This window comes from Caretta caretta, chromosome 9 (assembly GCF_965140235.1).
Source record: "Caretta caretta isolate rCarCar2 chromosome 9, rCarCar1.hap1, whole genome shotgun sequence".
NCBI lineage: Eukaryota > Metazoa > Chordata > Testudines > Cheloniidae > Caretta > Caretta caretta.
Window position 1 is genome coordinate 88,449,651 of NC_134214.1, and position 12,032 is coordinate 88,461,682.

The 12,032-nt window shown below is 46.2% G+C and overlaps 1 protein-coding gene across 8 annotated transcripts in view; it reads right to left on the reverse strand.

Moving 5' to 3' along the window:
- The window catches only part of XIAP (X-linked inhibitor of apoptosis), a 60,648-nt gene extending 56,481 nt beyond the window's left edge, over nt 1–4,167 (reverse strand). For all 8 annotated transcript variants that reach the window (XM_075132535.1, XM_075132533.1, XM_075132530.1 and 5 more), the window contains exon 1: nt 4,079–4,167. The gene's annotated coding sequence lies outside the window, so the exon portion shown is untranslated. The remainder of the gene's footprint in view (nt 1–4,078) is intronic.
- Nucleotides 4,168–12,032: the final 7,865 nt, after the last annotated feature.

Sequence of the window (12,032 nt, forward strand, 5' to 3'; positions counted from 1 at the left end):
TGTCAAAAGCAATAATTAAATATTTATTTAACCCATTTATAGCACATCCAGCACAAAAATCTAAACATCAGACAATAAACCCGTGAATTAAAAATCAAAGTATGAAATATTTGGAGATAAAAATCAGAGAGAAAGAATGAACCAGGAAAAATACATAACCTGACTACGCAAATAATCTTGTAAATGGCAAACATCTCTCAAAAAGAAAAGGAGCACTTGTGGCACCTTAGAGACTAACAAATTTATTTGAGCATAAGCTTTTGTGAGCTACAGCTCACTTCATTGGATGCATTCAGTGGAATTTTGCGGATACAGACTAACACGGCTGCTTCTCTGAAACATCTCTCAGAAATAGAAGGAATCAGGAGAGTGGTAGCTGAGCCAAAACGAAGAAAGGATTTGGCAGGAGAAAGTGGGTATAGGTGCAAAGGACTCGAGAATTGTTGAATGAAAGTTTGAGTTACATTTGCAAATTGCAAAGATCTATATTGTGTCATATTGTATCAGGACTCGAACTAAATTTGCAGAAGAGCTGGAGAGAATATGAACAATTATTACGTTCTTTGCTCAGGGAGCTGGCAGAGAAGCTTGGGAAATACATATTTATTTTAATTTGAACAAGGAAGGCTCTATGTTTCCATCTCTCTATAAGAAAACCCAATAAAGTTCATACAAAGCAGATAGATTAACAGTGGGATTTATTCCTAAAAGAATAGCAGGAGCAGTTTTCGACCCTGCCAATCTGAGAGGTGTTTTAGAAATGTTTGGTCTTTTTTTTGTGTTTACTGTGAAATCATGGTCATGTTTTCAATTCCAAACTAATGACTCTCAAAGATGAAATACTAATACCTTCACAAGAAGATTTCACCTATTTGCAGGAATTTTGAAGGGCAAAACTAGATTTAAATAAGTAAACGGAATCAGATCAAGAAAAAGGAAACAAAATTGTGATTAATCTTTCTTCTTCCTGCCCCATAGGGGAAGACCTTAGAGTTTCCTTTTTATACTGTCCCACAAGATTTCTTAGATCTTTTTTTATCTGCTCTAATGGCACATAATTTAGTAATCTATAAACAAAATAAAGCCTCTATTTTGGTTATTAATCCTGTAATGACATCAGAAAATTAGATATCAGTCTTCTGAAATGTAATATTTATCTGTTCAAAATCATCTTTTTCATCCTTATTTCTAAACTGATTTTTTTTTCCCGTATGCTACCCCAAGTTTTCTAAGGGACCATGCACCCTCAGATCCCATTAACTGGTAAACAGTTTGTAGCTTCTTTTACAGAAAATCTACTATATATGAAGGTCAGCAGAACAAGTTTCAGGTTATCCATTGGCAGAGAGCTACATTTTGACAAACTTCCAAAACCTGAGGTTTCAGTTATCCTGTTAAATAAAAGTGAAGTTGTGCACTTGACTCCAATGGGAGTTGAGGGTTTCCACTGTAGATACTTTGAAGCCTGCTAAGAAAATGGTTAAAACAATCCTGTTCGGGGTTTTCTTTGTATAGAAACACCTTTTTTATGAATAATTTTAAAAAAATGATTCAAACCCAAAAACCTTTATCAGAATTTAGTTTATTCAAATATTTTTATTACCTTATGAAAATAAATTATGTGACAAAAAATTAAATAGCATGATTACTTAGGAGCCAGTCGCAGGATCAGAGCCATAATTAACAGTCTTACCCCTCTGTAATTTCCAATGGCCAATGCTTTAATAGAAAACGTCTCTCTGATCTTGCTATTTGAGACTGCTAAAGCCTCTAGAAAGGCAGGTTCACCAAGAAAAGTATTCCTGTCCTTGCGCTATAGAAAATCAGCACCCTTAGAACTGGATTTCAAAAAAGCAATCCCCTGACTAAATTTATTTTCTTGTGAGCTATAAAACATTAGTTCTGAGACTTTATTGAACCAGACCTTTTCAAAGTGAACTTTGACTTTTTTTGTTGTCTTTGATACAGCAGTATCTTGAAAACATTTCCTCATTTCAAAGAGACTTTGGCTTATGACACACACCAGTTTGCTTGTGATTTCATACTATTTTACTTGCTGCTTTAATCCTCTTCATTTTTAGCTATTTAATAAATATCCATAATATTTGATAAACAGCTGCATATACAGAAGTGTTACTGTTATAACTCTTCAACCTTTCAGGTCCGGAAGATTAACAGGAAGAAAAGCAACTCTTTAAATGACCTTACCCTTAAATGAGCTACAAGCCAATAGGGAGACACACAAGTACAGATAAACCAGAGGCATAAATGAGGTTGAAAAGTCAAGTGTACTCCAGACGTGTGGACAAATGGCATGCAATGTATTATGTACTTAGATTCATAGATACTAAGGTCAGAAGGGACCATTATGATCATCTAGTCCGACCTCCTGCACAACGCAGGCCACAGAATCTCACCCACCCACTCCTGCGAAAAACCTCTCACCTATGTCTGAGCTATTGAAGTCCTCAGATCATGGTTTAAAGACTTCAAGGAGCAGAGAATCCTCCAGCAAGTGACCCGTGCCCCATGCTACAGAGCTACATGCTCTGCCCTGGAGGAAAATTCCTTCCCGACCCCAAATATGGCAATCAGCTAAACCCTGAGCATATGGGCAAGATTCGTCAGCCAGATTTAATAATTTTATTAAGATAATGTTGAAATAAGAAACAGTACAGAGTTCAAGCATAGAAGTTTCTGGTTGTCAGGGGATAAGGTACAGATTATCAAGGGATGCGAAATTCGATTTAGGAGCTGGTAGAGTAAGGATTACGTAAAAATCTGCAATCTCCCCAACTGGGGGTAAAAGTTTAACCGGTCAAAGTACAGACATTGATATATGGGGGTAAGCTATCCACATACTGGCTATGTTCAGGTGCGGAATATAGTGAGTGGCTACGATGGCGGGGATGGGTCTACCCTCATTTGGTGGGTATTTAATGTTCAGTGGGTTTATGGTTCCAGTTCATACGGTCCAATGGGGGAAAGCCTCTCAGTCCCTTTCCCCGTGGGTGCACAATGTCGTTTCTTTCCTGGGTAACTCAGATCCCAGCCCACCTAATATCCCATCACAGGCCATTGGGTCTATTTACCACGAATATTTAATTACCAAAACCATGTTATCCCATCATACCATCTCCTCCATAAACTTATCGAGTTTAATCTTAAATCTTTTGCCCCCACTGCTTCCCTTGGAAAGCTGTTCCAAAACTTCACTCCTCTGATGGTTAGAAACCTTTGTCTACTTTCTAGCCTAAATTTCCTTGTGGCCAGTTTATATCCATTTGTTCTTGTGTCCACATTGGTCATGAGCATAAATAATTCCTCTCCCTCTCCGGTGTGTGTATATATATATATATATATATACACACACACACATACACACACACTGGTTAATGCAGTAAAGCGATAGGCGAGACATGTGCCAAGTCCAACACAGCCCTGCAATTTCGGATGCAGATAAATCCCGAGGGCTCTATACCCCTATGCCACAGTTGGAAATGAGAAGTGAGGGAACCTTAGGATGGCTCCAGTTAATCCAGGTAACAGAACTCTCTGGGGGACTCAAGCTGGATCTTAGGGGCTGTCCATAAATCAGGTAATGCCCGAAGATTTGTGGGTCCTTTAATTTTACAAGTTTGTTTCCATATTACAAAGTATTAGAAGGTGTGTGTGTGTGTGTGGGGGGGGGGTCTTGAAAAATCACCAAAAAAAAAAAAAGTGTGATGTAGTTGACGCTGCACCAGCAGTAGGGAAAATGAGAGTCCCTGCCCCCCCCCGCCCGGGGAACCCCACTGAGAAGGGGGGGTCAGGATCAGAGTCTCTGCCCCGCCCTCCCGGGCGTGCCCTGCTCAGGAGGGGCTGGGGGGGAGGGAGTAAAGCTCCCCGCCGCCCAGGACACCCCCGGAGGGGCGGGAACACTCCTGCCCGCCACGGCACTGTCCCGAGGGGGGGAAGTAGTGTCCCGCCCCCTGTAGAGGGAGCCCAGAGACGACCCCCCCCCCCGTCTCCGAGCTGACCCGTCCCCTGCCGTCGGAGCTAGCAGGCGGCAGCGGCCCCTTCCCCATGTCAAACTTACCGCACGGGCTCCGCTAACCCGCCGCCCGCAGCCCCGCACGCCGTCCGGGTCAAGAAGCCTGCGAGAAGATGGCGGCTCGCGGCCTCCTATCTGCCGGGGGCGGGGACTGAGGCCCTGAGCCCGTTGGCGTGGGGCGACATCTAGCGGCGGCAGGGGGAAGCGCAGGTGGAGAGCCTGGCTGGCCCGGGCCGCCCCGGTCACTGGAGCAAGGGGGCGGCTGCTGCTGGCCTCGCAGGGTCAGTGCCTGGCCGAGTGGAGAGCGGGAAGGGAGGGCTCTGCGGGGAGAAGCCCCGACCCCGGCAGGAGCTTGGGGGAGAGGAAGGCCCGACCCCGGCAGAAGCTGCGGGGCTGAAGCGCCGACCCCCCTCTGTGCCGAGCTGGCCTGAGCCCCCCTCTCTCCCGTCCCCCCCTGTGTGGAGCTGGCTCTCATTCTCAGGGCGCTGGAGAAATTCAGCTCAAATCTGTCCGCCTTGGTATGTTCATTTCCCCATCTTGACACAGCCATGAATGGATTTAGCCAAGGAGGCAGAGTTAGTACTGGCCCCATTTGGCAGGTGGGATCTAGGGCACGCGGTGGTGACGTGACTTTCCCAAGGCTAAGCAGGGAGTCTGTGGCAGAGCAGAGAACCAAACCCAGAACACCTGGCCCCCAGGGCTGTGCCTTAACCACTAGGCAACCCTTCCTACCCCAAGGAGAGGGAGCCTCCTCTGCGCTTTGAGTGTATGGGTGGGCCAGGCACTAGACCGAGCCACCAGGAGGGGAGAGTAGAGAGAGAGATGGGAAAAGGGACATGGATGGGAAGTAAGAAGGGGGAAACATCAGGAAGGGGAGCAAGGACTTAGAGAAGAAACAAGAGAGGGGGAAGACTCCCCACTGCTTGTCCCTCGCAGCTGCCACTTTTCCACTGCCATCAGTGGCCCGCAGCTCCCAAAGAGGCCCCAAGCAGGTGTGAAGCAGAGTGAAAGTAATGTCTATAAACTGGGCTGTTAGTGAAGACAGCTTGTAGCTGAGTGTAATGATTTTAATAAACTGTAATTCATGATAATGTAATTATGTAGTTCATTACTATTTTAATGATGACGTTAACATACCAATGACAGACACACATTCAATAAATAGAATATGAAAAGTGCATAAATATACTGAAAATTGCCAGTTGGGGGGGGAGCTGAGCCCCCCCCCCCCAACACACACACACACACACACACACCTTGCCCTTAAGGCAGGAGGGGGCAGAAAGGAGTGAGTGGGAGGGAATCTGGGGGAGGGGACAGAGTGGAGGCAGGAAGGGGTGGGGCTGGGGCCTTGGGGGAGCAGGCAGAGCCGGGATGCGGGACCCACTAGCAAAACCAAAAGTCAGCACCTATGATGGGATGGGGAAGAGAAGGGGATAGGGGAAGCGGGGGCCTAGCATGCGGATTGCCTTGGCAACAGCTGGGACTCCCCTGTTAAGCAGGCCGATCAAACTCTCACCTTGATAAGCCCCACCTCCCCTGCATCTGTACCACCCTGATGAGCCTCCTCCCAAACACCCTCCTCACTGAGCCCCAACCACCTACACCCTCCCCAACCAAGCTCCAATCACTTTCACTTGGTTCCCCCTGCAGACTCCCATTGCCCCTGCATCTGGAACCTCCCTGTGCATCCAGATCCCACACTGAGCTGCCTGCACCCAGACTGCCCCACACAGAACCATCTTACCCTCATCTGAATTCCCCCATGCTAAGTCCCTCTGCACTTGGATCCTGCTGCCAGGCTGAGCCTCCCTGCCCACATCTGGCAAGTTTCTGTGGTAGGCATGGCTCTTGTGCTGTGTCAAGGTCAGGTTCAGCCTCACTGCCAAGTCCCTGTCCTGGGGGTATTCTCCCACCTCAGTGTCCTGTGCTCCCCACTGCCATGGTGGAACTTCCACATTTATTTATTGTACAAAAAAAAAAGTACAGAATTTTAAAATATTATGCACAGAATTCGATGCAGAATTCCCTCAGGAATATGGGGCGCTGTACAGCTGTGATGGTGGGACTATGAAGGGGGTGCTGGACACTAGGGATCTTTGGGTGTGGGAGCTGGGCAGGGGGTATCATATGCATGGTGCTGTGCAGTTGTGGTGGGAGGTCAACGGGAGGGGTCTCTGGCAGGGGGTGCTGGGCATAGTGGGTCCAGGGGCATTGGGCATAGGGATTTGTGGAGGAAGTATGTAGGTGAGGGGGTGCTGGCATAAGGGCAGGGCACTGGGCAGGGGGGCAGTGTAGAAGGGGCATGCTGGCAGTGTAGGGCTGGGCGAGCCAGTGTGCGTCTAGCAGTTGTGGGTTTGTAAACAGTGCTGTTGTGCTGGGCTGCGTGGGGCCACTCCCGCTGCGCTATGCCTCATTGCCCTCAACCAGCCCCTCGCTCTGCGGACTGGCCCCCATCACATGCCCTATTTCCCCAATGGGGGCCCACAAATATGTTTGGTGCCGGGCCCACAAAAAGTTAATCCGGCCCTCTCTGGGAGGGGCAAACTGGCCAGGCCACAGCAATTCCGGGACGCAGGGCAGAACAGCCAATGGGCTGCCGCTGCGCATTGTACAGGGCAAGCTGGAGCCGGGCCCCATGCTGGCCCAGCGTGGCCTCACCACATGGGCACGGAGCTGGACTACGTGCGGCAGCTGGTGCATACGCGCACAAGCCGCACGGACGCAGTCTGCCTGACATTTGGGCGGTGCTGTGCCTGCATTGTCTGGTGCCCAGCGAGCTGCAGGTTGAGCGGCTGAGTGCACTTTTCTGGCACAGCCAGGGCTTCCACATGCCCACCTGGCTGCCTTCACTGCTGCTGGTACCAACCCACATGCACTAGGAGCCCTGTGGCCTGCCCTGGCAATTTAAAAGGGCCTGGGGCTCCCAGCTGCCGCTGTTACCATGGCAGCGGCGGCGGCAGGGGCCCATGGGCAATTGCTCCCTTTACCCCTCCCCCCATCAGCTAGTGTGTGTTGGGGAGACTGGGAGCTCCTTTCCTGCTCTGACCTTTCCTTTCTGTGTCTTGGGCCTAGCCCCTGTGCCTGAGCATCCCAATGGGATCACAGCAGATTAGGGTTACCACCTGGCCAGTATTTGACCAATCTGGCCGGTGTTTTTTATTTTTAATGGATTTGCTAGTTGCCAAAAAAATAATTTAAACTGCTGTGTTTTTTTACGCGGGGCTAAAAATTTGCATTATCACAATACACTGGGATGTCTTACTTTAAAAGTTTCTGTGTCTAGCTAAAGATGATACAGTGTTCCCACTTCTGCAGTTTAAGCGATAAACTGTGGATAATACAGCAGTTGTCTGCCCACCAACACACAAGCATGCTGTGCATGTGTGTAAGAGAGGGTTTGAGTCACCCAAGAGTGAGGAGACATGCAACGTTATCAATCTTATCTATATGTGTTCTCGCTCTAGATCAGCGTTTCTCATATGCGGCCACTAGGGGCTTTTCTTGCGGCCACAGCCTTCTGGGCTGTGATGGGGGGCAATATAGCAGCCCCTCCGACTCCCTGTTGCTCTCCAGATGCACTGCTTGGTGTTGATTGCTGGGGCCGCCAGCAGTGGTTGGGCCCTGCCCCCCTTTGGACACACCTGGGGTACAATGCCGAAGGAGAAGGCAGCCAGTGGATTCCCCATCTTCCCAGGGGCAGTGGGGCTCAGGCTTTGGGCTTCAGCCCTGGGGTGGTGGGGCAGCAGGCTCTGGCTGATGGCTTCGGGCTCCAGCCCTGGGCTGAAGCTGCTCAGCGGCATGGCCCAGCCTCCAGCTGCGGGGCTTCGGGCTCCAGCCCCTGCTGGTTCCCTGACCCCCAATCCAGGGCTTAATTTGTCCCCAGGCTTGGCAGGGCTGAGTAAGTCTTCTGTGAAAAGTGATACTTGTATGTTTGTTAATACCACTTTTCACAACAGACTTACTAGTTAGCAATAAATAAATTACAATGATTTGGACGTGTATACGTGCATATTTATTTGTTTTCTCTAAAGCTAATTAAGTATTTTAGGAAAAAGTGTGAGAGTGGCCACCAGCAAGAGTTGGTGGCCGCACTGTGAGGTCACCAACATTTTTTTCCTGAGAACACCTGCTTCTAGATACTATAAGTGGCTATTGAAGTGGGGGTTGCAGAGTTGCCTTGTGGTTGGGGGTTTGCATTGTGATGGGTTTGCCTTGTGAGGGGTGCCTTTTTTTTTTTTTGCCTTTCAAAGGTGGTAACCCTACAGCAGATGACCTCAACCCACCTAACTTCTTGCATGCCTGTAGGTTGAACTCTGCTCCCTGCCTTCATTTAGCACCTTTCCCCTCATAGACCCTCCCCACTGTTGGCACAAGAACCTTCTCCTCTGCAGCCCCTGTAATCTGGAGGAGTCTCTCTCCACAGCCCCTGTTTTCAAATTTCACCTGAAAAAATCTCTGGCCTCACTTTTCTCTCCCTCCACTTCTGGTTTTTTATATTATAGTGTTGCATCTTCTTCATTTCATTATGTAAGGCATCTGGGGATACAGGTGGTGCACAAAATGCTCTCCCAAATAAAATTGAATTGTATTGAATGGTATAGTATTAGGGTCTGCTTGATTGTCGAAACCATTACTAATACTACACGTGTCATCTTCATTCCCATGAATACTCCTACATGAGTAAAGGTTTGGGTATAGGGACCTTAGTTACCACTTGTTGATAGACTGATGTCTTGAGTTTCTCAAATGAAAGGTGTTATAATAGTGCAAAATGTTATATGTATTTATTATGAAATTAATATACCTGTCTTAAATTGCCACATAAGGGTTCTGCAAATGTCAGTGGGCTAGTAGAAATTGGTCTTTAATAAACATTCAGATAAAATTATTCTGGAAACACCTCTTAAGTGGTCACTGAAAACATGAATTTGTCTATTGGAGGTGGTTCTCAGTGTAGTTTTGACTGTATTAACACCAAATTTCCTTATCTCTAATACAGGATTATGTTATTATTATTGGCACAGATGGTAGCACCCTCTATTATTAAGGTTGCCTGACATTTCCTTTATGAGATCCTGTTTTCCAGTGGTGCTGTAACAATTTTTATTGTGGGGGTACTGAGAGCCATTGAACCAAACTGTAAATGCTGTATATGATCGAAACCGCTTCAAGCCAGGGGGTATGGCAGTACACGTAGTTCCAGCACCTGTGCTGTTTTCAGTTGCTTATAACTTTGCCAAGTTTTAACCATTAGGGCTGACATTTTTACAGCTTGGTGTATGTCTCAAACTGAATTATTCTGGAAAGTTTCAGGCAAAACAATTTAGGCATTTCATGAGAATGAGGCTATGGAAAATAGAATTTTTTAACATGGCAAAATAATGTAACCAACTTTTGTTTGGGAAGCTTGAGGGCTCTCATGCTTTGATATGGAGACTTGAAATTTGGCAGGGGAATTGGCTTTTTGTGGGGATCTGTCTTTTGCTATCCAAGTGAAAATTCACCCAAATTTGGTCAAGTTATAAGCCTCTGAAAAGTCTCAGTTTGTACATGCTCAGTAGAGACTTGCTGGAGCTTTGAAGCTAAATTCCCCAAAGATTCTGGCTGGACAGGGAGATTGGGACCAGTATCTGGGGGGAGTCTATAGGACTACTCACATGTAAAATTATACAGATGTCTAGGTATGTCAGGCTCAGGGCCTTACATTGAAAGCTCTTTAACGTGGGAACCGTCTCTCATTATGGCTAAGTCAACATTTAGCATCTATGTGAGCTGGGAGATTTGACTGTTAAAATTGTGAGATGCTAAAAATAGCAGTGTAGCCAGAGTAGTACAGGCAGGGGTTTGGGCTATCTGCCTGAGTATGTACCTAGGGGCCAGGATGGGATGTATTCAGGTAGCCAGCCCGAGCTGCCTCCTGTGCTGTCCCAACTACACTGGTATTTTTCGTGAGCTGTAGCTCACGAAAGCTCATGCTCAGATAAATTGGTTAGTCTCTAAGGTGCCACAAGTACTCCTTTTCTTTCAGCTTGAGCAGAGCTAGTGTAGGTAGATCTACACAAGCTGGGAATCACACCTCCCAGCTCAAATGTAGACATAGCCTATGTGTTTGTACAGCACCTAGCATAATGGGGTACCCATCTTGGGTGAAGCCTCCAAGTGCTACTATAATAGAAATAATAAATTTCCTTACATCATTCACCAAGTTAATGACAGGAATTTTAAAATGTAAATACAAATCTCTTTTTTCAAACTTAATTTCAAGGCACTTCAGAACAAAAGAAAAAAACTTTATGTTATGTATCAGATATGGACTGGTTAGAGAGCTTCCACCCAGAAAGACACATGACAATGTGTTGCCTTTAGATATCTTCAATACGCTGCCAGCTATGGCTGTTCTCAGCTCAGATAAGGTATGTTACACATGGTGCTAGCTAGTGGCTAAACATTATAATACAGTTTAACACTCCATTGCATCTCCCCCTTTAAGTTTTACATTCCTACCAATTACCAAACTTACACTATCAAACTATTTTTAAAGTTCAGTACAGATCAGTCTGTTAAGCTGAATCACACTGGTTTTCTAAGTACATGACCTGCACGCATAACAACTTTGTCATCTGGCTGTCCATTAGTTGCAATGACTGGCTGTGGTTGATTTGGAGTCTGAGTCTTCTTCTTGGTCCACATCCACCACCTGTAGAGTTTTCTCTGTTGATTGTTCTTTCTAACAGACATCTTGTAGATGTTGACAGTTTCTGCTGAACACTCCACTGTTGATCTCAATCACATAGGATCTGGGAAATGAATTCTTTTTCTTTACAATAGCTGGAATTCTCCATCCTTTTTCTCCATCCAGTTTGTCACAAACATGGTCACCAGATCTGGCAGTTCTCTAACTGAGTGATGCCTGTTGTAAAAGTGTTTATAAGCTCTTTTTGCCTTTTGATCTGATATAGCTAATTTCTTCATATCTGGCCACTTTGGAGATAGATTTACTGTTCTGACTTTGGAAAAGAATCTGAGTTGTCTTCCCATCAGGAGTTGTGTTGTTGATCTGTAGCTGAGAAGACCAAGAAATGGATTTTCCAACTGTAGGATTTTCTTGTCTGTTCATCTCTCTCTGCCTCTCCATTCACTTGTGGGCAATGTGGACTGCTAGTATTATGGATAATAATACTATTTCATTTGGAATGACTTACATTCCAGTGCAGTGAATTGTGGTCCATTGTCCATCATTGGTTGATCTGGAATACTGAAATGAGCAAAAGTGCATTAAATTTTTCAATAACACTGCAATATGTTATGTCTTTCAAGTACATTATTTCGATATACCTGGAAAAATAATCCATTACAACTAGGTCATGATGTCCTCTGAATGCACATAAATCTGTAGCTAGCCTCTTCCAAGATCCGTCTGGTACAGGTGTAGTTATTAAAGGATCTTTGTGTTGTGTTAATCTGTTAGTTCTGCAATGTCCATTTGCAGATACTTTATTTGTTATGTCCTTACTGATGCCCACCCAGCACACTGACTGGTTGGCTCTTTCACAACATTTAGGTAGGCCTTGATGTCCTTCATTGATGAGGTCTAGGATTTCTCCTCTCATTTAGTTTGGAATTATAATGCAGTCACCTTTAATCATGAGTCTATTTGACTCGCTTAATAGTGCACGTACCACGAAGTAGTCTCTTGTCACTTCCTTAGTGTTCCTTCATACATTAGGGCAGTGGTTCCCAAACTTGTTCCGCCGCTTGTGCAGGGAAAGCCCCCGGCGGGCCGGGCTGGTTTGTTTACCTACCACGTCCGCAGGTTCGGCCGATCGCTGCTCCCAGTGGCCGCAGTTCACTGCTCCAGGCCAATGGGAGCTGCTGGAAGCGGCGGCCAGTACGTCCCTCGGCCCGATGCATTGGACTTAAGTGATGCATTGGACTTAATAGTTCATTCAGTGGTTTTGTCACTGTAGGAAGGTCTTGTAATTTACCATCCTCAGTA